The sequence below is a fragment of the Anser brachyrhynchus genome, assembly GCF_964034855.1.
Source record: "Anser brachyrhynchus genome assembly, chromosome: 27".
Classification (NCBI taxonomy): domain Eukaryota; kingdom Metazoa; phylum Chordata; class Aves; order Anseriformes; family Anatidae; genus Anser; species Anser brachyrhynchus.
This window is the reverse complement of record NC_137720.1, coordinates 5,881,535-5,908,457: the sequence shown is the minus strand read 5'-3', so window position 1 is coordinate 5,908,457 and position 26,923 is coordinate 5,881,535. Positions and strand designations below refer to the sequence as shown.

The following is a 26,923-nucleotide window of genomic DNA, read 5'->3' as shown; positions in this document are numbered from 1 at the left end:
CAATCAGGTTTCACCGAGCACTGCCATCACCTCCCTTTGCTTATGGGATGGGGACAGGTCCCAGGACATGCTGGGAAGGTGGCACATCCCTTCGGGGTCTCCAGGGCCACCCAGGCGCCATCAGGGCGCAGTGTGGTGCCCCTCACTGCCTGTCACAGCCCAGTGGGCTGGGAGCACATCAGTGGCTGCTGGCTTTCAGCACAGCACAGCCAGATCCACGCCAGTCCTTTGGCCACAGCTTCGCACAGGGCTGCAGCAGCAGCCTTGGCAAATTACCTGGCGGATTCTTTAATCCCTTCAAAGCCCTTGAAGGCTTTGCTGCTGCTCGGGGCGCTCCCTGCCAGCTGGAGCCGGGAGCAGGGTGGTGGGAGGCAGTGGAGCCGCTCTCCTGGCTGATGTTCCCCCAAAGAGCACGAACACTTCCCAGCAGCTTGATTCCTCCCATCAGGGCTTAGGAAGCGTAATTTTTCTTCACTAATATATCTTTTGCTTGATGAGCTGTCGAAGGCAGAAGGATTTAATCTCCCATACCCTTTCTCTCCCAAATCCGCTAAGGTGAAGGCACTTTATTACAGAACCACTCAGCTGTCTGTTTCTATTGATCACGCCTTGGCATGGGTGACCTTGGATCGATAGGCTGCCGATTATTTAGTGCACGTTCACCCATGTCAAATGCCAGCGGGGATGGCACTGGGCTGCAGCAAGGAGCGCAGCCCTGCTCTGTCCCAAAAGCTCACGGGCAGGAGCAGGGACCCATGGCCACCCTACGCTGACTCGAGAGGCTGGGGGGGATTTGTCTGCACCCTTGCGACCACTTTTCTCTCAAGCCAAAACCCCTCTGCCATAACTACCCACTGATTCATCCACCTCCAAAAGATGTCCCTTCCAACCAGCTTCCATCTTCCTTTTTCATCAGATCCCTCGCTTCCTTTTCCCTTTAGAGCCAAAGCCATTTTTCTATTACATACTGATTGATCAAGCCTTCGCAAGCAGGCTGTCAGCATCTCCTCGATACTTCATTTCCAATCCCCACACAGCAGGTTGCTGGGCTGAGCCCACTCACTCCAGTGGCAGCAAACAGATACACAAATGTGCGCAAATAGGGAGAGAAGGCGGGGGGAGAAATTGATCCTGCTTTGGATTTTATGCCCCCAACTCAAAAGCCTGTATCAAGGAGATGAAGCAGCCAGCGTTAATTCTAAAACACATGAGCAGAGGAGGAGGATGACACAGGGGTGAGCTGCTCAGTGCCGGGAGAGAGAGAGACTCCAACCTTGTGCTGGAAAATAGGAGAGTCTCCAGAACTTCAGCATACCTCACGCTAATGAGTTGTTTTCCACTGTAAGAAACAGTGAGAACAAACCCAAAATCATCTAAACAAGGGCTGCGGCTTCAACAGGCCAAAGATCAACCACCCTCAAGGAAAACACTGGCAAGAAGGCAAAAGCACGAAGTGCAACCTCAGAGCAACCTCCTTTCCCCTCCGTCGTACCGCCTGGCAAATTAAATGACAGCAGCGTTGTACATGCGGCTGGAAAGGGGCTGCTCCCCTGCCTGAGCCCGGTTGCTTCGTGCTTACAGTCACTTGGTGGCCGCAGGAAGCGATGCTGCCTTTCTGTCCTCACCCCCCGTTTCTCTGGGTGCGGGGAGGCTGCAGAGGACTTTTGCTCCCCACACGGCAGGGATCAGACGCAGAGGTGACCAACAGCCCTGGCACGGGAGCAGTTTGTTCTGCCGCCGCTTGGATGCACGGGGAAGACCTCCGATAATTACCACTAAAAGCTCCCTCCTTCCCACCTCCTGAGCAGCAAGCAAGACAGCGTTACAAAGAGGGGAGAGGAACAAATGCATGTTTTCTCCCTCTCTCTCTCCCTCCTTCCCCTTCTTTTCAGTTATCCTCTGCTGAGCTGCAGCAGGACTCCCTTCCCCAGCCCGGACCACCCAGGGGCCGTGGGCTCGCAGCTGACTGCAGGGCCAGGATTTGGGTTTGGGCAGCGAGCTGTGCCTGCACTCTGTGGGATGGATGCAGGACACGAGCCTGCCCACGTGAGGGATGAAAAACCCCTACATCAGGCTGAGAGAGAGGCTGGACAAGCCAGTCCTCATTGCTCTGTCATAGGGTCCCGTCCCCTCTCCAAGCACGAGCCAGGGGCTGGGGGCACGTGCTGGATCAGGCCACCCATTCCCCCTGAAGCCCACCCTCTCCCTGCTGCTGGCAGGCGGCTCAGCGCTCCGCAGGCTGCATCACCTCCTGGCAAAGAGCTGCCTTATCTGTACAGGCGGGAGAGCAGGGCTGCCCTGCCTATCAGCGATCAGCGGATTACCAGCAGCTTATCAGTTTATTAGGGGACAAAAGACACTTAGCAGAAGGGTTCTGAGACAGTGCGAGAGGCTGATAAGAAACAGCCCAGCTTCTTAGACACGCCACGTCTGGCACATCACAGGCTGCGGGACTGTGTTACAAAATAAGTAAGTGCACTGAGCGCTTTGGGCAACTGATAGCGCTCACGGAAGTCTAGCGGCGCTGCCTTGATGTAGGCTCCTTGCGGAGCCACCCGCTCGCCCCTCTGGCACCCAGGCTGTGGGACTGGGCTCTCCCAACCTGCAGCTCACTGCCCCTTCCCCGCAGCCTCTCTGCATCAATCCCTGGCCTGCTCCAAACGCACCGCCTTGGTGCTCGGCCCCATTGCCGCCTCCTTTGCAGTGCTGCAGACCCGTCTGGTCCCCAGCCAGGATATTTGGGGTGCCCTAGGAGGGGCGGCAGGGGAACAGGGAAGCACTCGTTACTCAAGAGCAAACAAAACAGGGTGGAGAAAACGCCAAAGCAATGCACATGAATGCATCAGTGGAAAATACCCAAGAGGCTTTAATTTTCCTTCCAAAGTTTCAGGCAACTCCATTGCTTCTTCTCCTCCCCTTCTTTTTATTCTATTCCTTTTAATTAGCAGCATAATGGAACTCAATCCACTTGCAATCTCCTCTGGCAAGAAACAACCCTCCCTGGACTCCAAATGGCCTGACTAATAGGGTTAGAGGCTGTAAAAAGTGCAAGACCAAATTTGCAACTTCCTCATATTAATTACCTTCTCTGAGCAGCACGACCACGCTGCTACAGAGCAGCACCGAGGCACGCAGGTTGCTGAAGGGACACGCAGGGACAGACGACGGCTGGACTCCTTCCCTGCATTTCGAGGCTTCAGGAACGTGGGAACTTTCCCCAGCAGCGTGGGATGGACTGAACTTAGGGCAGTGTGGCTTCAGGCTCCCCGAGCTCCCATAGCACGCAACACAGTGGGAGCAGTGCTGCTGGCATGGGAAATGGGGAGAGAGGAGGTGCAGGGGGGTGAGGAGAAGGGGCAAGCTGGTGCTTTGCCACTATAACGGTATGAGGGGAACGCGGATAAATGGGCTGACAGCTAATGCCATTTAGAGAGACAGACAGACTCAGCAGGTAAATAATGATAATGATCTTCTAACGAGCTTGCATCTGCACAGCACCTTGCCTCCAACTGAATCCCAAAATGCTCTCCAGAAATAAAAAAAAAAATCCCAACACGATCCCCTCGCCCTTTGCCATTTTATTGCCTGAGCTGGAGGTGCGGGGGGAAACACTGACTCATCCTGGCGCTTAGCTGTGCCCTGCACACAAGGGGATGCTCCAGGGCACGGGAGCTTCCCGAGGTGAGCGCCGTGTGCCAGACTATCTGCAGCATCTTTGACAGGTCTCCCCCAGTGCGCCGCTATGCTGACAGCCACTGGTACAAGACAGACCCCCGTGGTACGGGGACGGGTCACTGCTTTGGGGCAGGGGGGGAAGGGGCAAGAGCCCAGGCTGTGACTGCTGGCGCAGAGTAGTGAAGACTCAGCGCAGCAGTGATTCGGCCTTTGGTAGTCTTTCACCAGGCAAAGGAGGGCTGGACTGGAGGAGAATGGAGCCCGGCACCTCTTCCCCTTCCTGACTCTCCAAAGGCCATCTCCTGCATTTCCTTTGTCTGCTCTCATTCCTCCCTTCCCTCCTGGCTCTGCAGCCCTTCTACTTCCACTTAGTGACCAAATGTCCAAGGCTTCTCCTGAAACAGAAGGAATAACATGTGCTTTCAGGAAGAAAGTATGATTTTCCCCCTACAACTACCTATTTCAACGTCCCTCTTGCCTATGTCTCTCCCTCCCTGTCACACCATAACCATAACCTGGAGGTGCAGACACCTCCAGGACTTCCAGCACTCTGCGTACCAGCACACAGAGCAGTTTCCAAACAGCTGCCAAGACCCCTGCCTGTGTCCCCAGACCCCACCACAAGCACAAGGGACATTCACAACCCTGCCTGGAGAAACAGACCTTTAAGAAAAGCCACTCCTGCACTGCATGCTCTGATTTATTCCAGCCTGTTGCCTCCAGGTTTGGGAAACCATCATTAAGGACTTCTTGGGCTGTTTCTTTTGGGATGTGACCTGCAAACAAATGCTCCTATCCAGCCCTTGCTTTTCTCCCAGACTCAGAGCAGAAGCTTTCAGCATACCTCTTTTAGGGCTACCTCCAGGTCCCAACCATCCTACAGGCTAATTACCATTGTAAACCCGAGCTGTTATTGCCTCTCTGTAGGCTGGGAATGTACGTGCTCCCCCAAGCTGTGTTCTCAAAGCACTTGTCTCCGCAGACCTTTGAGGTAAAAGGTGAGCATTCAGGACTATTTCTTCCAGTCCAGCTCCGCTCTAATTTCCAACTCTATTTGTTCTATTGAGTGGTTATCAAGTTAAAAATGCAAGGACTATAGATTTCTTTCCAGCTTAAATATCTGAAAACAAGTGTGCTAATGAGCAATCTGACCACCATAAAAATGATTACTGACAGCACTTCAAGGACCCAAGTTTACTGCCTTTAAAACTACTAACAGCAGCAGAATGCAACTGATTGTCCCAGAGCCATCAATCCAACCTTGGCCAAGGGGAATTTCTAGATGAACATTTACAGGAGAAGAAGAGGAGAGAAAGAAAGAAAGAAAAGCCAGGAACTAAATAATATCTTGCCAAAGCTGCTCCAATCCTTTTATGACTATTTCACATTCAAGAAAGGGGCCAAGGATAAGATTTTCAAATACTCCTAAATCACTTCCACCACTACAATTCATCACAGAAGAGAATAACACCCCAGCTGCTTTCAAAGGCCTTTACAATGGCCATTGCCATCCCTGTGACATTGAAAGCATCTGCTAACAATGCCCAGTGTGGAAACCCAGAGTCTCACCTCAGCTGTGGGTCTCTGCTGGCCCCAGAGGTGCTCCCGGCAGGGTCTTCAAACCATGGGGTCAGTAGCACAGAGTAGGCTTGTTGCATAAGGGTCTCAAAAGGGAAAGGAAATCCAGTAACTCTGTGGCAGTGGGAACCTACATTAAGCCCAAGGAAGTCTTACTGAGCCCCAGCTCTCATTGCCTGGAGAAAGAGAGGCTTCCACAAACAAGCAGTCCGTGCACACGTGATCCGGATTTAGTTTGGTGATTAGCAACACTCTGTGAGCACACGCAAGCTGAGATTTATAAAGTCACTCCCTGCAAGGCAGATGAACATCTTAATCTCTTAGTCTACTTTTAATAAAAGCCTGACATTAAAACATATTTACGCACTGTTTTGTATTTGCTGGCGAGCTGTGGTTTTGGTCCCTGGCTGCAGTGCCTCACAGTTGCAGGGATGAGCTGGCTCTTGGCTGGAAAGGCATCCTCCCCTCTGCATCAGTGCAAGTTCCAGAGGGCTATGAGGGAAGACAAAGCAGAGGCAAGCACACAGCCCTCCAAAGCTCCCGGAGTCAGACTGGAGCCCCAGCGGAAAGGCTGCTCTGAGCAGCCACAGGCATGAACTAGGCTGCTGCCGCTTCGAGGGAGCGAGGAGCAGGGATAAGAGGAAAGCCAGGCACCAACGTCAGTCCCAAGGAAAACTGGGGTGGAGGGGTCCATCACCCTCTTCTTGTGCACTGAGCAGGAGCCAAGCCTGCTCCTGCCATCCCTGTGCTACACAGGGCTGCAGGGAACCTACTGCCTCAGGTCCAGCCAGAGCCTCGGCAAGGGTTTTTTCCTACTGCAGATTTCCTCCTACACCCCTCACACCCATCAGAAAACCAAGCTCAGGTTGGAAGTCCTAAGGAAAAGACAACAGAAAAAAAAAAAGCCACAGAGCTACCAGGGTACAGACTTCAGCTCGGAGGTATTCTTCAACAGAATCCTGCCCTTCTCCAGCGGCCGATGAATGATGTTACAGTTTATGCTGCCCATCTGTTAGGATATAATCCTTACTGGAAAAAAAAAAAGGACATAAAGTTCTGCGCCATTTAAACACAGTATGGAGATTTATAGGCGTCTCATAGCCCCTTTGTTACTCTAATGATCGCCCATTTTAGGGTTCTGCTTTGTTTTTGCAAAACCACCTATTCTCTCTGCATTTATCATGCAGCTAATAAAAGGGAGAGGTAACAAAGACAAAGTTATTCAACTTGCAGCTCTAACTTCCTCTCAAACAGACAGGAGGGACCGAGCCAGCAGGAGGCCACAATCGGAGCACAGAGGGGGCCATCACCCCTAGTCCCCCAGCAGGATGGAGGGGGGATGCTCCCTTAGGGCAGAGCACTGCAGGGACCGGCTGGGAAATGTGTCACAAGGAGCTGTTAGGCTCCTGGGGAGCTGGAGCAAGCCTGGAGTCTGCTCCAGAAGAAGAAAGGCTGGGTGCTTTCCGAGGACAGGCTGTGGACGGCAGATCAAGTCCTGCTGCCCAGAAGAGGGCATGGAGACGTGCACTGCTGCTGGGACTGTATTCAGGAAGGGGGCAAGACAGCTCTCGTCTCCCTCTTTTTGCAGCTGTCGCCGTCAGGAGGCAGGAACTGGGTCTGCCCCTGTCTCACACAGCTTCTCCGTGCCAAGATTTCCACGTGTCCCATCCACTCCCACCCGTCCTGAACACGAGGGGACCCGCGGGCTGGTGAGGACCGAGGCCAGGTGGGAACACGCTGTCCTCATCCCCGGCCACCCCAGGGGAGCACCGCCTGCTCCCACCTCCCCTGGCAGGTCCCTGCCACATTTCTCATGCAGGAGCTGGGGCTGGAGCAGGCCGGGCCGAGAGCTGTGCAGGAGGAGGGTGCTCGGGGGTGGCACCAGTGGCTCAGCCCCATCCCGCAGCCACACACACGAAATGAGGTCTCCTTCTACTCCAGCGCCACAGGGACTCCGCCACCTTGCTGACAGCACGAACATGCCACAGCAGCACAGGCGCATGCACCATTAAAAAGGTTTTTCTTCTGGTAAGATTGAATGAGGCCAGAATCGTGGGTGGAAAACAGCTTAACCCCAGACTGAATGCAGAGGCAAGAGATTTCTGCCCTGGCGCTGGGGCCACTGCAGGCAGATGGAAGCAGAGCTGGTCTCAGACACAGTACGGGGTCACATCCCCAGTTTGTCACTGTTCTGTTGTCCCCTGGCTTCCCTCTAATCCATCACCTACCCATCTTGTCTGCTTGATTTGCAGGATCTTTCTTATCTACTAAGAGCGCACTTCCCCCTGCATGGATAGCTCCAGTTTCTGAAGGACTAATCACCATTAGGACCACTAGAGTGGAACCGTGAGTACAAATAAAAAGGAAAATGAAAGCAGGGGGGAAGGGAACAACCTTTCTACTGGTTTCCTGCTCATCCCCAAGAGCCCTGCATCCGCAGCAGCCATGCAGCCCACTCAAAGGATCTCCACGCATTCCTGCTGAGGTTTCTGTCCTGTGCGACCAGCTGGAGGGAACGGGAAGTTCCCAGTCCTGGAGAAACTGCACAGGGCAATCCAGCCTGACTCAGGAAAAAGGAAAACTCAGGGATTGCATTTTCTGGCTTCAGATGAATTAGAAGCAAATCACAAATTGCTAAAACCATTGCAGGGGATGAAAGCAACTTCACTTCTGACTAATTTGTGTTCAAAGGCAGCCCAGCTTTGAGGATAGGTTTTGCAAGAGCCACCACGGGCATTTCTGCCTCGGCAATTCCAAATCAGATTTGCTTTTAAAACCCTCCTGCATTTGTAAGCCTTGCTGCCCAAGCCCTGTGCCCCTGCTGGGATCTGAAAGCCAAGTGCTTCGATCAGCCACCTGTAACGGGTATCCTGCCATGCGAAAGCACGTTACTCTGGCTGCCTTGCAGCAGGCGCGCAGGGAGCCAGCTCCGCTGCTGGCACGCACAGCCAGCTCTCAGCAGGGCTACTGGGGCCAGTGAATTATAGCCACCAGGCCTGGCTGACACAGGCAAAGAGGAGCCCACGCTGACAAAGGAACAAGAGGCCATTCTTATACAGTCACCTTCTTGTCGACAGAAGCTCAGTATGCAATCCCAAGCGTTTTTCAAATGCCGGATAAATCCTGCCCTAACACCCAGTACGGTTCACACCCAGCATGCGGGATAAGGAAAATTTAAGAGCCAGGGGTTAAAGCATTTCCCTTGGTCCCAGCGAGTCCTGGCAAATCAGACATCGCCCTGGTATGCTGAACAAGGCTAATCCAATCTCCTCCTCTCTCATCTTTACAGTCCAGGACTACAGCTTCCTGCAAGAGGCTAGAAGAAGATGCATCAGTAGAGCTGCACAGCACCTCGCAGCCCCGTACATGCCCAAACCCTTCAGCACCCCCCAGCTGGGCTTTGCAGAGGAAGGACAGAGTGTGACGGGAGAGCCACCCCCATAGATTGGCAGAGCGCAGCATGCAGAGCCCTCCAGGGGCTCTGGTCCAGGCCACAGGGAGGGATGAGGAGGCAAAACATGCTGCCTTCTAATAAAACACACAGGTTTTATTAGCTGGAAAAGTCAAATGGCTTTGCAGGAGAATGAAATTCAGGGAAACCTGCCCACGCTGGCCAGATATAAACTACTAGCTGGAAAAACACCAGAGCTCTAGACACACCTCCCAGACAGAAGCAGGAGCTGGTGCCACAGCCAGCCCTGGCTTCAGTCCTAGCGTACAGCAGCACTGAATTCCAAAGAGTCAGTAAAAAGGGAAAACGGGGCTTATTGGTCCTTGGATCGCTATTCTGCTCATCCCAGTGGTTTCCTTCAGTCAAAAATTTCCAGCCTCTGCCCAAGGTTTGTACCACGTACCCCGAGGCTGTCTCCTTGTCAAAACCCCAGTTACACATACAAACGCTGCCCACAGCCATCCCTGGGCAAAGGCCACCAGGTCACCAAGAACGACCCAGATGTTGTTTTGTCCAAGCCAGAGTTCCTCCAACCTACACAAGAGTTTTTCCCACCAAGAAGCTTCGTGCAGAGCCGCAGGCTGATCCACGCACAGGACAAATTCATGGCTGGCAGCCCTTTTGCTCATAAATCTGCGTCACATTGCACAAGCAACAGTGCAAAGGAGGGAAAGAGAGAAATAAAGGCCAGTTGTCCCAGAGGGATCACTGCGACTCCACACTTTCTCCTGACTGCTCTGAGCATTGCTTTCTAACAGCTTTGCTCCCCATCTCAACCCCGAGCAGCTCTCTGTGCTGCGGGCTCTGACAGCCTCAGAGTCAGGTACCGCAGCTGACGGGAATCGATTCGCGACGAGTCGGGCGGCTCGCCGGCGACACGGATTGCCACTTTTCAGAAGTACTGCTTTGAGATCACGCATACACATCCACCGAGCGAAACACTTCGGAGAGCCTTCGCAAGCAATTAGCATCCCCAAACTCCCGTTGAGTGGTGTGGGACATTAAAGCGAACATGCTCTGTGCTAGCACAGAAACTCAGATTGGTTTGTTGATACCAGGAAATTACTGTTCCGCTCCCTGCTTGTGAGTCTGCTCGCTCCTAGTTTCCAGGAAGACTCCTGCAGAAAGAGATGGGTTTACTCCATTTTAGAAGTCACCTCTTTCCCTCCATCTCCTGTTCCCTACTCCTCTGCTCCCAGAGAGGTCACCCACAGACAGCTGGGGTAGGACACCCTGCTGCCCAGCAAGGACAGGGAGAGTCATGTCAGTACAAACATCAGGCTGTATAATTAAAACATATTTACATCCCAAAGCTTGCACTGCTTTGAATGAACTCATTTCACTAAAGTCAGCAGTGGGTCAAGCCAACAGTAACCTGCCTCTGTCAGACCTGGAGGGAGAAGGAAGAAGGTGAAGAGAGACTTGCAGGAGGAAGAGAAGGAAACCCTTTTATCCTAATTACAGCACAAACCAGCAGAGCTCAGCTACCACCTTTCCAACACCTTCTACCAAACCGCTTAATCACTGCAAATGAGTTTCTGTAATTACAGCAGGAAGTGATTTATCTAGGGGTCCAGAGGTTTAGTTGCATGACCTGGAGAGAAAGCCAGTGTCAGCAAAGAGGATAACTTACTTGCAGGGGGAGCTCTGAGCCATGCACCAAGCTCCGAGTCTCTAAATCCCTCTCTGATCCATCCCAGAGGCAGTAAACATCATGTCTGTGCGTGCTTAGCAGACCCCTCCGGGGATCATCTGCAGGGTACTGCCTGGCACCAACCTCCTCCAGGAGGGAACTGAACACCCCCGGGAAGGGAAGGAGCAGTGGGGGACTGGAGCCTTCCCTGGGCACAGTTCCAACCCAGGTGAACAATCTTGTCCCAACCTTTTTTTTTTTTTTCCTCTTTTCCCCACCTCTTAAGGCAAATGAAGATATTTCTTCCAAGCTGGGAGAGGCTTTGACCACTGAGCTACCCCAGCTTAAACTTTTTCATTGCAGCTTTATTTATTTTTTTTGTCACAACCTAAGAGAGTCGGATAAACCCAGAGGGCGCTTCTGTCCCCTGTCACAACTACCAGGGAAAGCACATGCGGCAGCTTTCCTTGTATTCGTCACCTGTTCCTGCAAACAGATGGAAAAGGAATTCCTCAGCTTCACATGGGTCTTGCCTTGGCAACTGTGTTTAAGTCAATATTCATTTGCTCTATGTGGCAACTTTAGTTAGGTACTCAGGAAAACAAACACTCCTGCCCTGCACTGCCTGGAAAAAGCAGGTTTTGACTTAGCAAAGTCTCCAACGACTTGCTGTGGAAAGGTCTGGAGCACATGCTGCTTTTGCTAGCAAGCCGGGGAATTGTGCGCTATTGACTTTAGTCAGTAAGATCAACATAATGTTTGTTTCTGTGCATGGCATCAGCAATTTAGACTTAGCAAAAAGGGTCTGCAGCCAGCAACCTTAGCCCAGTCCTGCCCAATGCCTTATGCATTCAAATAGGCTCAATGGGTTCATTTGAAAGCTCAGCATGAATTTTCCATCTCCAGAGCTACCCTAGGAAAACCGAGCGCAGAACTCATTCATAACTGTGCATCAGAGCCCTTTTCCTGGTGCCCAGCCCAATGTCCCTCAAAATTACGAGGGAAAACATTTCCCGCAAATTCTGGGATCAGAACTGAAGGCCAGATTTTGCAAAGCACTCAGGACCCAGAGCAAATTTAAGGGGTCAAACTTCCGAAAGGTTTCTGCCAAAGGGTGCCTAGGCAGGCATGTCGCTCATGGCCACCAGTGTTTTCCCTGACTATCGCAGAAATGGAGTCTGGCCTTTCACTACAATCCTGCACGTACCTTTCCTTTCTTTTCTTCCTTTCTTCTTTTCTTCTTCCTTCCTTCCTCTTTCCTTTCTTCCCTGGAAGGAGTGCATCCCTGGCTGGACCGGCTGTTATTCTTCAGATCAGCTCCTTATTTCCAGTTTAAAATTAAAAGAAAAATAAAATTTAAAAAAATTTAAAAAAGTATTCTCACCATCACACCAACAAGCCCTCACGAAGGCAAGATACCGCTCTTGTACCTACTGCATGCAGGCAAGGAGAGGAGCAGAGGGCGACAAAGCCTACCTGCATCTCACGCCTTGGCCTCTCCACACCTCTGCTGATCAGCGACGAGACGCTGAGGTCTGCTACTGCCTAACCAAGGCTGGGTGCACGGCCCTGAGCCCAGAAGAGCTCCTAGTAACAAGTCCCATTCCACACACGTGCATTAGATGGGCTAGAGGAAAACAGGGCTTCAACGGCCCGGCGGGGAGTCCAGCGGAGGCAGGATCAGAGCCACGGCCTCCGTCTGAGGCCCGGCCCCACGTGGCTGAGGTCAGCCAAGCGCTGAGAAGCCAGAGCTCACGAGGGAAGCTTCTGAAGTGTGTTTATCAAAGCAAGCTGGATAAACACTGCCACTGCTCACCAGTCCTCTCGTAGGCATGTACAAACCCAGCCACTCGAACCGGGCAGCCAGGAGGAGTTTATCTGGCCAAGCGTTTTCTTCTGCGCTGAGCACCGCCAGGAGCTTGCAACGCGAGCGGGGCAGGGAGGCAAAATGCAGCGCAGATGCTCTGCCAGGGCCAGAGCAGCAAGCAGAGCAGAAGCACGACACCAGCACTGCTCGCAGAGCCTGCAGGCGGGCATTACTGGCTGCTGCCTCAGTCCCGCTCCCCGGGAGATGGATAAACCCCGACTTCACAGAGGGGAGAGCAAAGCAGCTCACGCAGGAGCACAGTTAGAGTGGCAGAATGCCTCCCCGGGCACGTTCGCGTGAAGGGCTGAGCAGGGTCTTGGCTGCACACCCCAGAAACGGCTGCAACTGGGAAGCAGCTTGGCGCTTTGGATTAAACTGGCAGAATCATGAAAAAAAAATAAAATAAAATCTGGAGCTTCTGTTATACCCAAAAGCAGCAGGTTTAGGCACTTTTGGAAGCGCTTCTCCTGCAGAACAGGATAGATCAATACACAGAGAGAAAGCACAAGTAAAATAGCAGCCCCTTGTCTTATTCCACACAGGCTCGCATGCAAAGAAAAACATTGCAGGCAGAAGAGCAAAGCAGGAATGATGAATTCTTGATTTTCCACGTTTTATTTTCCCCACCAGCAACTTCCAGATCAAAACCACTCGGTTTACAAGCAACAGTAAGTGCTTTCTGCGCTCCCAGCTCAGGGTGGGGTTTGCGAGCCCAGCTGAGCTCTTTCCACTCCACACGCCACCGACCCCACCAGCACGGGATCCTCGCATCAAAGCCGCCTTCGCAGCCGCTTCTGTAAGGTGCAGGGTGGAAGAGGCTCCGTCTCCCTCTTCTGCAGCCACAACCGTGCTGCAAACCGGGGGGGGAGACGCAACCCTTGCACCTCTCGCCCAGGGTGACCCTTGAAGTCCCACGGACCCCGGCGATGACCCCAACGCCGGCTGCTTTACTCGCAGCCCCCCTGCGGTAGAGGACGGCCCCCGTCCCACGCTCTGCCTGCACCTGGGATCAGCGCCGGACTTGCACCTTAATGAGAAGTTAACGGAGAGGAGCAGAGCGCAGGCACCAGTGCCCTCTGCTGGGACCAGTCAGAATGGCTTACAGGGGTACTGCCGGTGCCGTGCAGCTGCCAGCAGGCAGGCTGGATTCACCTGGGCTTGGGACAATCAGGGAGGTGCTGCAGAGGTGCGAAGCCCCCTCTGGAGGCTGCAGGGCAGCGTGCTCCCCCCCCCCCGGGCACCGCACGGCTCCTTCCTCCCTGCTCCCCATCACCCTCCCAGCGCCTCCCCACACCGCTCACCCCCCGAAACTCCCCGAGCCGTGCTTAAGACTCCTGCCACCAGGCAGGAGGAAATCCAGGGGTGGTATCAGAGAGAATTAGGGGGTGACACGTCCCGGCCCGCTGCCGAGCCATGTTCCCAGCCGAGCTCAGCGCCTCCCGTCTCCCCAGCAAGGCACCTCCGAGCCGAATGGAGCTTGACAGCGCCCAGGGAAAAAGAAGATCCCGAGGGAAAGGAGAGGAAGGGGGAAGGTGGGCTTTACCATTTACAAAACCACTTTCAGTTTGACTGCATTAGCTTCGCCTTAGGCTCCAAAACGTGACAAAAGCCAGCCAGAAAGAGAGGGGGAGTGGGAATGGGGGAGGGAGAAGGGGAACGGTGAAGAAGGAGAAAGCTGTAATTGCAATTGCCGGAATTCACTTTTAATGCTAGCTGCTGAATACAGTAAACACACTCTTGAGTCCAGGGAATAACCATTGATTTTTTTATTTGTTTTTATATATTTTTTTGCAAGTGTTCCAATGAAAAGCTTCAAATCAATCCTGTTCTGTCAGACACTTTTGCCTCTTGGCCTCCAATTACTCACTCTCCACATACACCCTTCCTTACCTCACCTTCGCCGGGCACACCTGAGGCAGAAGGAGCACGATTTTACCAGTTATGCCTCCGTGCACCAGCATGCAGGGCAGGGATGAGCCCCTGGGGAGCCAGTGTGGCCCCCACAGCCCCAGCACCCAATGTGCACGTAGGAGCAGAGGACAGCAGGAGTGGGGAGGGAGGACGTGTGAACGCATGGGTGCTTCTTCCTCGTTACAGCCCCACGCATGTCATGGGAAACACTTTGAGGGCTCGGTCTCTCACACACGGAGCTGGAAAGGGAAGCAGAGGGCCACCAAAGCTTTTTTTTTTTTTTTTTTAAATGAACCCTCAGAAATTGCTGCACAGAAACACCAAGGACCGCCTCCCAAAGGGTGCCTCCTTTCCCACCCACCTCCTAAAGAGACCTCAGGCTCTCCAGGTACCACAGCATCAAGTACATTCCCAAAACTTCATCACTCAGCGATGCCTAGGTCAAGGCAAAAGATTGGATTTCCCATGCAGACCCTTGTAAGCTTTCTAGTAATGCTTGTTCTCTCCCAGGTTCCTCAGAGGCAGAAGCCAGGGGATAAAAGCTGGGTATGGCAATGCAAGCATGGCCATTGCTTTCCCTGTTTAGGTATCACAGACCCAGAGAGGCCTCCTGGCTGCGGTGTCCTGGCCAGTGAGCTTCAAAGAGAGGGAGAAAAAAAAAAAAAATCACTTCACCAGAGAAGAACTCAACGCTCCCCTTGTAACTGCTGCAGAGACACGCTGTAAAGATTTTACAGTAAGCGTGGCATTGACTTTGATTGTCTCTCTGTGTCTAATTCGGGAAGATAAGATGTGTGAAAGAAGAACCACTTGTGAGCTATTTGTTGTAGGGGTTTCTTTTTGATGCTTCCTAGGACTTTACCCCCGGATTGCAGCATTTCATTAACCTGCTTTAAGAACAGAAGAAAAGTTCGGTAGAAAAATGCAGATTTGGGGGATAGAGACAGCGAGCCCTATCATCGCGCAGAAGATAAAAGACGTGCTGCCCTCTGTGACCTCAAGGTGAGGACAAAGCTTATTATTTGTCATATTTTTATTCCAAACAACCCAAACAACTGCTCCTTTGCCTCCACAGCAAAAGGAAAGCTTCAGATACTCCGTTCTCTTCAGATACTCTGTTCTCACGGCGTGCTCTCGTACTGCAGACACAAGGTGGGACGAGTGCTCTGCCAGGGAACCCCCGCTCATCGCCCACCCACCCAGGAGAGCAGAACTGCCCTCACCTCTGCTTACAGGAGCTAACCGAGTGCATCCCGCTAGAAAGCAACAGCAGAAGTTTCCTAGGAGAAGCTGGGCTCAGCGCATCTCCAAAACGAACCCTGATGGAAGCAGACACTTGCATCCCACGGGCTCCTGCCACACAAGCTCCCCCTTTGCCTTGGAACTTTCTTGTTCCACACAGATCAAGACCTCCCGGCACAGAGAACTTGCTTTCACATACCAAACTGCAAACATCAGGAAGAGTTACCATTGTAGTGACGTGACCTTCAGCTATTCACAGGCTAAACACTTCCTTGTGACATCTCCCACACTCACCCTCTAATTATATGCGCTGTATATGACTGTTAAGGATGATCACTGTATTGTAGTGGTGCGTTAGGCACCGAATTATGTATAGGCAAAGTGATTAGAGAGAAAAACAAAGTGGTTGTTCATGCGGCTAATGGCCAAAGCACCACTATTTTCTAAGACAATTTGCAGGAAGCATAGCGTCTTCTCACTCCCCAGCCAGGAGTAGCATCGTATGAAATCTCCAAAAACAAATGTGTCATCAGAAGTCTCGAGCAGAGCTCTGAGGGGGTTGTAACAGCCTTGATAGTTTTTAATTTTTTCACCCTAATACCTTTCCTTTCTGTCCCAAGTGCCTTCTACTTTGAGCTTTGACTGTGCGTTGCAGCAGCTGAGTTGTGTAGTGTTTAGTGGTAAAAAAAAAATAAATCTGTTCACCACCATCTTTAGAGAAAAACCTTCTCTTTAAATCTGTTTTACTAAAAATCAAAATTGATTGTCCACCCTGATCCCCTGTCCTCCGAACACTGTCTCACATTCGGCATCCTGCTTCCCAGGACGAAGTCAGCACACGCTCAAACTGCAGACACAATCTGCGCCTTCCTCTGTTACCAGTCTGTCACTGGGAACACCTCTGGGGCCAGGTCCACCCAGCCTCACACAACAGCAGCTCTGCACTGCAGCAGGTCCAACACACTCCCAAACCTCTACCCCATTAACCGCCGTCTTGTCCTCCCTCCCTTAATCCACGGGTCTTCTCTGAAAAGCCAGGCACCTGTCTCCTAAAGCAGGGTTGGGCTAGGAGGCACTCTTCTGCTCTGCGGCCTTTGAAATAAAGCATCTAAGGGTCATTCGCGCAGACAAGCCAAGAGGGAGATTACTTTAATCACAGATAGTCTTGTGGGGCAGGAAGAAAATATCAGAAGTTCTTCCCGGGAAGTGATAAACCTCAGGCTGGGGGCCAGTGACGGAGAAGACAGGCTGCGGCAGCTGTGGGGAAGGAGGTGATAAAGCTTTGCAAGTAGGGGAACAGGAATGCTGGCGCCCTTGAAAGCACATTCTCTAAGGTTGGTGGAGCTGCCAGGAGGTACGGCATGTTCTCTCCTATTGATCTATCAAAGTCTGCTTTACAGGGAAGGGATTACTCACTTTTGATAACATATCAAGGTTGCCACTGATGAAAATCAATGGATTTGAGTCACCCAGCCTTCGTTTAATTAGTTCACACTAAATGCATTGGGAACAGAGGGACATTCTCCATGACCACCTCTGCTCTGGATTCCTCGCCCCAGTATTAGACCACTACCTTCCGAAAGCTATGAAGATAAATGGACTTAACCAACAGACTTTTACTCTTCCTGTCTTTTGGCTACAGAACAGAGAGCGCATTTCTCCATCACCTTGGTCCAGAGCTGGTAAAGCCATCCAGGAAGAGAAGCCCACTCCGATGCACAAGCAAATTACTGGCAGTTAGCTTTGTGGGAAAGTGGATTGGATTAAGACTGAGTTGGAGATCAGGCAGTTTTTTTTACAAACTAAATAAGCAGTTTGAGAGAGATTTCTCCCCTCATGTACAAAGCCAACCACGGCCAGGTTAATTAATCTCTCTCTCCAGTTGCCCTTCTCACCAGGGCTTGTTCTCCACTTCAAGCAAAGCATCCGAGACAGCTGCTCAGATCCGTCTCGTTGCAGAGGGATGAAAACAAGGGCACAAATGAAAATTGCTTTGGAGCTTAGCCTCTCAGAGAAAGCAAACGTATCCATGCTGTAATTAGGTCTAGGCATACAAAAAGAGAACCAGATCTTTGACTGGTGCTTAACCAAGGATAGTAAATAAAAATAACAACGATCCCTCCCCTGCCCCAGGCACCAAACAGGCAAAGAAACAGCATGCCCATTTTTCTGACGATCACATGAGAGGTTGGTTCCACTCTTATCCTCATATAAAGGCAGATCCCCGCCACAGCCTCTGGTTCTGTGCATGCTAAAAAACAGCTGCAATGCCCTATCAAAACAAGGCATTCAAATACACACTTCTCCCCCTGGGGAGAGCTTATACACAACACAGACATGCAGTTACAGTGTTTCATGAATTTCACAAAGCTATTCAGCTCCAAAAACCAGAGCTGCAATGCAGAACAACATCTTGAAGTGGTGACACAGCCCCCTGCACTGCTCCCAGCCAGCAGCAAGCAGCTGGGTTAGCGACATGCCAACACTTCCATCTGGAAGCTGCCCCTCCTGCTCCTCCTCCAGACATGTTTTAACACATTTTATAACGGTGATAAGTTCTCATGTTTGGTTTAATGAAAAGGTTCCTAGCAATGTTTGCTTTAACATGCCATTAACAGCACAGTGATAGCTGCAAGGCCAAACTGAACCATGCTTCAGCCAGTTCTCAGCACAAACACTGCCTCCATCCTCCTCTTCCAAAAAGTTAACATATCCTCAGCTGCTTTCCTAGTGGTTATCCAGTAAATCAGAGAAGGCACAAATGCAGCAAGCACCAAGCATTTCCATAGCCTATTACAGGGCTATCATTTAAAACACTATGGTGCTCTTTTAACACTGCCGGTAAACATACATGTGCAAGTCTCCCGTCAATGGAAGACTTGATTAGAGAAGCTAAAGGTCTCCAAATTTGCTCATGGATTGGTAGTTGAGTTGATGTGCAGCATGACCTGTCTGGCTGTTCAGAACCATCAGTCAGCGTCAGGATTTGCCCTGCCCCAAAAGAACAGTTCTGCTCTTCACAAAACCTCTAAGGGCAAAACCTGCAAAGGCCAAACAAAACAAGCAGCGGGTCAGCAGGCAAGAGCTCTCCTTGCCCACGTACCCCAGTGGCAGGAGCGTTTGCAGATACAGCAGGGCTAGCAAACCTTTTCTCATCAGAGACAGGCTACCAGCACTGCTGTCTTTCACCTTCCTCAAGGTCTCTTGCTCAAGCACATCTTATCACCTGTGAGCCCCGGCACAGCTCTGCAGCATCGTGCAGTCAGTCTGTGCAAGAGGCAGGTGCCAGAGTCTTGAGTCACCAGGCTGACGTCCCTGCCACAGCATGCCAGGCTCCTCTGGGGTGGGATGCCATACAGACTCTGCTCCTTCACATGTGCATGCTGCCCTGTAGGACCCTGGCATGATTTCCAACCCCCTTGCTGAAAGGTGGATGCATTTCAAGGAGGAATAGGACACCCTGAGCAGCAGATCTTCCTCCTCAGCAGGGATGACCTAGAGCTGTTGCTAGAAAATGCTTTTGTCTGGGTTTTGCAACGGTCCTGATGACAGAAGGACAGGCTGCAACTCCAGGGAAAGAGGCTCTGGAGTGAGGCACCGTCCTACAAACAAGGGGGCGGAAGCCAAGGGCTGCTTGATCAGGAATTGTCAGCAGTTTTCAGTTGGAAAGATGATGGTGGTGATGCTCTGAGACTCCCTAAGGAAAAAGAGCAAGGGAGGAAAATATATATATATACCCTTATTTCTAGATTATCTTATTTATTAGACCCCTTGTTATCAATTGCTTTGAGATATCACCATGGATTTCAGCAGGCAGTGAGCGCTCGTTCGTACTGACTGCAGGGCAACTCTAGAACGGGAAAACTGTCCCTGTCCCAGTGACCTCAGTGACTGACTCTTCTTTTTCTATTGCCTTTTTTTTTTTTTCAGGGCTAGAGAAAGAGTAAATGGAGCATGCACTGAAAAAAGAACAAAAAAGTCAACAGAAAGACTGAATTAAGTTACGAAATAGCACATCTAGACCTTGATTCTCTTCTCAACTGTGGTTCAAATTGGCTAATGTGTTAAAAAATTACTGGGGTAGAAAGGGTAGGATAGACGGACAGAATGCAATCTCAAGTGCCTCATTTCTCTCGGAAGCTCTATTAATGGACAAGAAGCCTTTCTACACATAAATAAGCCCAAAGCAAAGGGCAGCAGTAAGGAAGACAGAAGGAAAATGCCTTCCAGGGTCGATGCCTTCTTATTTCACTGGCAGCTTGTGCCAGGCCTTCTCTAGGCTTCCCTGCATGCACATGCATACGGCCCCCTTCAATGAGGACGACAACACTTTCACACGTGCATAACAACCACCGATCTGTAATTAATCATAATGCTAACTCAGCCCTGAACTTTTCCCACTTTTTCAATTTTAGTTTCCTTAATTTATTTCCATAATATTGTCAGTTTCATGACTTAACTTTTCTCTGTATAATTGTAAAGGCGAAAGGTCTGTAAACAATTGCACAGCCCTGTAAGACAGAAAATCATTTCACGTGTCAAGACCCAAAGCCCATTTTGATCGGAGCTACTCATGTAAATGAACCCAAATCAATTGACTGTGGTAATGACACCACAGGTGAGGGATAGGAATTTTCCTTCCACTCCAGGCAGTGCCAGAACCCACAGCCACAGTTCCTGGAGCCCCTGTACTGAGAGAGATCCCTTGTCCTCGCTGACTTTGATCGGAGGCATGGCAGCCAGCACCAGGGGAAGATTTATCTGCTGTCACAAAAACCTACCCTGTGCAGAGCTTGACAGCGGTACTGGGAACACCAACACCCAGAAGCAAATCTCCTGTAACTGGATTCAGAAAACCTGGGCTGAGTTCTCAGCTTTAATAACCTCTGGCCTGGGATGGCCTGGCCCAAAACCTGACACAACCCAGTCTGACTAGATTTAGTCAGGGCTCTGCACTTGCATCCCCTGTGATGTTGTTTTCTCCCTCTGAGCTCTTCCAGCCAATGCTAGTTAATCTCATCACAAATTATAAACCTCAACCCAGAGCTCCCATCACTGCCTCGAGCATGCTACCCAAGCGTTGTTACATCTTTTGCACAACTCAAGTAAACCATTTAATCTCAGTACCTCATTTCCTCTAAGGGATTGTTTCTCTTCTACCTTCATCTCTGGGTTAATGCTGGGAATAGTGCTCAGGTACAGTGTCAAGCACCAAAAATCCCCAGCCATGCAGAGTGGGTCTAGCTGCTCTGGTGATTCAGACAGTCTTCCTGCTCCCAAGCCCAGACAAGCCAAGATGCAACAGCCATCTCCCTACAGGAGCTACACCAGAAGCCAATTCATTCCCGAGTGACTTTTACATGAGACACAGCTTCCCAAGGCTAATGACGGCACACGTGCTGCTGCAGCACGTGGAGCTGACCGAATAGCTTATTGCCTTCCCCTCAGCTTTTTACACTTCAGCAGCTTTATATACAGGAAAAAGGAGCATCAAGAAACCATTTCACTCCGAGCTCTCTAGCAGGGCTCAGGAAGGCTTTGAAAGCAAAAAGCCCAGATAGACACAAACATGGTTTCCTCTGGATCAGGTAGCTGCTTTATCTCCCTGAGAGATCTGTGCAGGTGATGGCAATGCAAGAGCCCCATAAACATCTTGCCAGTGCCATCACCAGTCCATTCAAATTGACTTTTCACAGCGAGAACGTGGTTCCTTTGAAAGATTTCCGATTACCGGCAAAAAGGTCAGGCAGTCCATCAATACTCTGAGTGGGTGCAATTCAGGGAGTCGTGCAGACGCTCCCTGGTGTGCCCCAGGAGAGGAGCCAACATCCCTACCTGCACAGAACAGATGTAGACAGGGAATCCAGTTTCACTCCTTAACTGCTGCTGATTCCCCTGAAGTACCACCATCGGTTTGGGAAAGGTGCAGGCATGAGGGGAGACTTGTTGCCCTAAGCGGTGAGCAGGGGCAAGGCTGGGGCATGACATTTTGACTCGGGCCACTTTGCAGGGGACACAGAAGCAGGACTGGGCCCCTCCATCGCCCGCCAGGCAATGCACAGGGAGCAAAGCCTGGCCTGTCACATCCAGAGCAGCTCCTCTGTGCAGTGGAACTGTGCTCACTCAGGCAGAAGAGACTGCAGCTCCCCTCCACACGCAGAAACCAGCTCTGTTGCCAATTCTTTCCAGTGTGTAAAACTAAGAGATGTCAGCTTCCAGTGACAATGAAATTACAGTTTAGAGGAACCCCATACCTGTCAGGAAACAAAGCCCTGACCCTCCAGGCTGTCTCCAGAGCTCTGCATATTTCTCAGGCACCATTGTTACAGGTTTTGTTTCTTCTTGCATACGTGGGAAGCAAGAATCCTCCTCAGCCATAAGCAGCAGCACACTTAGACAGTGGAAACAGCTTATGAAATTAATGGAAATGGTTTCTTTCATCCATGAGGAGCAGAGGAGCCCTTCAGCAAAAGGGCTGGAAACTGGAAGAGTCTCCTGCCTTCTTCAGCAGGAACACAGCAACCTCCAGCATATCAGAAGAGGAGAAGCTGAGCTGACATGTATGCAGTACACAGTCCAAAGGAGAGAAAGGTGAGAAAAGCAGTGCCATAGTGGGCAGGGCCAAGAGCACTCCCTCACCCAGGGCAGCCCTAAGAAACCACCTGGGTCTTGTGCAGCAGTGGAAGGAAGGGAGCTGGCAAAGCAAAGGACTTGGATTTAACTCAGGTGGGCAGCAAATTTCAACCCTGTTTAGCCCTCAGTGGGAGCAAACTCCAGTTGCCAGCTCAAGTTAAGCCCAGGGTGCCTGGTTTTCCTCTTCTTTTATCTCATACTTAGTACAGACACCTCACCCCACCCCCTTCCTCTAGTGCAGATCAATCTATGGAAATGAGATCTCAGACAGGACTGCACTGTTTGCCTGTACTTCAGAGATGCAATATAAGGCAACTACAGGCATCCCGGAGCCTCAGGCAAGCTCCCTGCAGAGAAAACACAGATGTGCTGTACGGCAGCTTATTCATTTTGTGATCCAGGACCGAAGGAATGCAGTGGAGATGGGACGGGCATCGTCTGCAGGAGGCATCACACAGGTGGGGTCCCCGCTCCAAGCTAACAAAATGGCTGCAGCGTCAGCGTCCCTGCATCGAGAGCAAGAAGCAGCACAGCTGGAGAGCAAGCAGAGGGAGAATTTCTAATTAAAATCTCCCAGAAAAGTGCTTTGGAAAGGAAAGAAAAAGAGGGGGAAAAAAAAAAATCACAACTGCGAAATTCCTGACTGAACCACTTTTTTTTTTTTTTTTTTTTTAATACTACAATAGGAGTAAAGTAAACAATAGCTGAAAGGAAACATTCTAATTGTCATGAATCAAAGTACCAAGTTAATTTTTCATCAAATGCTGATGAGCCTTATTAAATACGTATTTAATATACACATCAGTATTTCCGCTCACGGAAAACACACGCTCTCAGGAGAGCTCAATGCCAGCTCCATTCCCAGCGCCGCCACCCACATCCCCAGTCCCGGATCTGCTCCCAGCTAGCCTTCCTCTCCCAAACCTTCTCAGCCTGCAAGATTGAGGAATGAAAGCACAGAAACGGGCTGGTCCCCACACCAAGGAGCGTGCAAAGCTGCCACTCCCTCGACACCCCCGACGCCGCCCCACCACAAAAAGGCCACCGGCCCCTCACGAGACCCAGCCGCGGCGGGTCTCCGTGAGGAGAAAGAAAGGGAAGACGATTTTGGCAACGTCACTAAAAAGAACAGGAGGGCCTCCGTTCCTGCCATGGGGCATTTTTGGGCAGGGGCCCCGCCGGGTGAGAGGGTCACCCGCTCGAGGTGGGATTCACCGGGCCGCGCTCGCTTACAGCGTTACCATGGGGACACCCGCTCGGTACAGCGTGCGAAACACTCCGTTCGCTTATTGATTGAGCTGCCGTCAAATTCAATCACAAGTGAAAATGGATTTTTTAATGCGACTATTAGCTGCTTTTGAAAGGCAAATTGAGTTCAGTTATACCGAGTCAGCCATCAAAAAACAATTTGCCATCAGCCAGACAGTCCGGCCGGGCATCGGGCCTGGGGAGAGCTGCGGCAGGGAAGAGAGGCAGCTCTGCTCACAAACATTTCAGGAGAACCTAGCAAGGGACTGAGAGGAAATAAGGTTTTTTTTTCCTCCCCAGTGGATGAGGTCAGGCCTTGAAGCGCTGCTTTTGGATGCAGCCCCACATTTCTGTGACACGACAGGGCTTGAAAGCCACTGCCTGCCCTGGAAGGGTTCAAAGGACAGAAAAGTGAATGATGGGGTTCATCACAAAGCCTCACGCTGGGCTTCAGGACGAGCAAGACAAAGGCCTTCCCCAGACACAAGGGCACATGAGAGAAGCTCAGATGAGAAGGATGAGGGGTACGATAAAACCTGAGGGTATCAAGAGGACACAATGGGCTCCTGTCCACACCAAGGAGACCAACAAAGTTAAGCCAAGCCAGCATCGCCCACCTCCATACCACCCCCACATCTGACACAACTCAACAAAATTCATTTTCTCCTAGCTGCTGGAAAATAAGAGTTTTCCCTTACAGATTAGGAAGCAGATTCTCATTACTGTGTTAAGCAAGGATCAATATTGCAGCAAAGTCTAAAATCAGCCCAGTCTGGTGAGGTGCCGAGCACATCAGTTTCCCCAAATCAGGGAGCGAATCGTGCCTGGTGGGAACAGCTAGCCTTGCTCCAGGATAGCTTCACAGGGGCTAAGAGGTGGCAATGGAGGACTGTGGTGGGACAGGAAAAAACAGCATTTTGCTAAAGCCCCCCAGTTCATGTAAAACTACGCAATCTGGGGCCTATACATGAAAATACTGTATATAAAAACTTTTGAAAATACATACGACATGAATTTTTCTACCAAGATCAAGGACTCCAATATAGACCATTAATTATAAACACCATTTTTAGAACCTCTGGGAACCATAAAAAAAAAAAACATCAGAACAACAGCAAAAAGGCTCAAATCCAATTGTCCTCTCAATCCCATGAACACATTTACAAGCATTACTAAACACTTGCAAGAACAGTCCAGGAATTTCTACAGCAGCATAATCCAAAGAGATCTGCTTTCAAAGACTGTGCTTCCTGAAAATCTTGTAGTCTCAGCTAATGAGAACTTAACCACATGTTTTTGGTGGATGAAATTATGTCATTTTGCAATTATTATTATTCAAGCATTATTTATTTAACCTGCAGCCACATTATATTGACTGCAGAATTGCTGTCATTTTTACTTTTGATGGCTCACTTATTGAGCGGTGCTTAAGAAATTGTGCTTGATGTTCCCAGTACAGGAGATTTTTTATTTTTTTTTTTTTAAACCTGCACATCCACTGCCCCTTCTCAGCAAAGCCAACATCTGTGCTCCAGGGCTGGTAGTATTCGATATTGCACGCCCAACACAGGACCATTTACAGCCCTTTCACACCTTTTCTTCCTGTATTGGTCAAGTTTGGGGAATTTAGGTTATTACCGTCAATAAAAAGCACAATGCACTAAAGACTTCCAGATACCCAAAAGAAGATAAAATGGATCTTTGCATTCTGCCCTGCTCTTATTAAAGAGCTGCAGAGGTGAGGCAGCAGCTGAGGGTCTCCATGCACCCCAGAAAGTCAAAACACAGAGGTACCAAACTGCCTTGTACTGCAAACCCTTCCATAGGAGAGGCTACAGTGAAACAACAGGATGGGTCACAGACACCAGGTCCCTGCTTTCTGAAGCAAAATAAATGTCCAGATGCACATTTCCCAATGTCTGAATGCCACCAGCGTAAGAAGGATAAAAGGAAAATCTGCCCTCCCTGGCTTTCCTAGTCCTGGTTCTTTTCTCATGCACCCCTGCCCTGAAGCCTAGAGAGCTGTGTTTACACAACAGGAAACCCAATACTCTCCTTTGCCTTCCCACCACCTTCTTCTTATTCCCCTCCCCCCCCGCAATTTTCCCCAAATGCAAAGGATGATGAAGTCATCTCTCCTCCAGTGATAAAACATCTGCCTGGAGAAGCTTGCAGTGCAATGCAACGTATTTTAATCAATGCTACAGCTAATTGCAGAGAAGAGGAAAAAAAAGTCAAACAGGGTTGCCCCCCTCCTCCCCCCCCAAAAAAAACACACCACCACCAAAAAAAAACTATATGTAAAATATAATAGAAAAGAACGCTGACAAGCAGACTGGAGGCACCTTCCCCATAAGCCTTGCAAGGCAGACAGCACCAGAATACAGAGCTCACTAGGTAAGAGAGGGATTTCAAGAATGAGATCAGGGAAAGATTAATTGCATACACTAAGAGATCTTGACTTGATACCTTCACGCCCTATATCCTCAAAGCCAAAAATGACTCATGCCAAGATATTGTATAGGCCTACTTGCCCATTCTTTTGGGCCTACCAATACTTATTAAAGGTGAAATTCTTGCAGACCCCTCACACCTGCTGTGATACAGAAGGAAAGGTGGGTGGGAAGAAGAAGCCATCTTTGAGAATAACATTAAGACCAAATGACCAATTTGCATTCACAAATTTTGAGAAATCAGCTTGCTCCTTGGGAGCCAGCATGCAGAGGGAGCAAAGGCTTACTCTCAAAGCTGAGAAAGAGTGGCCTACCCTAGACAGAGGCAGTGATGCTGCCACTCCAGAAGGAAGACCAGGTTGTTGCAGGGAAGGTCTGAAGGCATTCAAATACAGTTCTACGTGGGCAATGGCATGGCCCTAACCTGAGCCTCAGCTCCTGAAGAAAGCAGACTGACAAGGGAACAGGTCTCATTCTCTTAAGATTCAAGAGGGGCTCGTTGCCTCCCTCGTTTGTCACTTTGAAAATTTCACTGTGAAATATTAATGGGGTGCAGCCTCTAGCCTCTCTCAGATGTTCAATGCAGGAAACAGAGATTTTACAAATTCAAAATAAAACCCTGACCACAATTGTCACTATTCCCACCTTGCTCTTCAAGCTCAAAGGGAGCCCATGCCTAACCACGAACAAACAGCACCTTTAACGAGACCTTGCATGGCAAGAAACTAAACGCAGACACCTGGGAAGCCTGTTCGACTGCTTCACTGGAGATATGATGACAGGTTGTTTATAGCAGCTTACAGAAAGGCTGCGCAGAACAAACAGAAGGGTACCTTCCTTCCACCTCCCTCCCCATTGAATTTCAAGGGAAAACCTGATGTCTTTCTAAATATTTCAAGTTTCCAAAAGAGGAAAACAAAGCATTGTCTGTGATGAATGGAGTTTGGCAGCTGTTCGGGACAGGTATGGCACTTAGAGCTGTGGGAAACCAGCCCAGAACCTTCAGATGCTGCAAAGAAACAAAAAGCTGATGTTCCCCTGCAGGCAGGGGGGTCCCAGGTCCACATTTTCATTTACAGTTATTTGTCAGCAGTGTTCTGCTGACAAACTGGCCCCATCCATTTTGCCAGCAAGAACTCTTCCAAAACAATTGCTCAGAAGGATCATATTTGCTGCCTTTTATCCTACTTGAGTAGGAAGGCACACAAGCGAGCAGAAGGTACCTTTCGAAA

General features: G+C 50.4%; 1 protein-coding gene across 1 annotated transcript in view; it reads right to left on the bottom strand.

Annotated features, from left to right (window-relative positions):
• The window catches only part of GRM4 (glutamate metabotropic receptor 4), a 98,022-nt gene that overhangs the window by 22,529 nt on the left and 48,570 nt on the right, over positions 1 to 26,923 (bottom strand). Inside the window, exons 13-14 of the mRNA XM_080569236.1 lie at positions 11,545 to 11,657; positions 5,245 to 6,282 (exon numbers count right to left, since the gene is read on the bottom strand). The gene's annotated coding sequence lies outside the window, so the exon portion shown is untranslated. The remainder of the gene's footprint in view (positions 1 to 5,244; positions 6,283 to 11,544; positions 11,658 to 26,923) is intronic.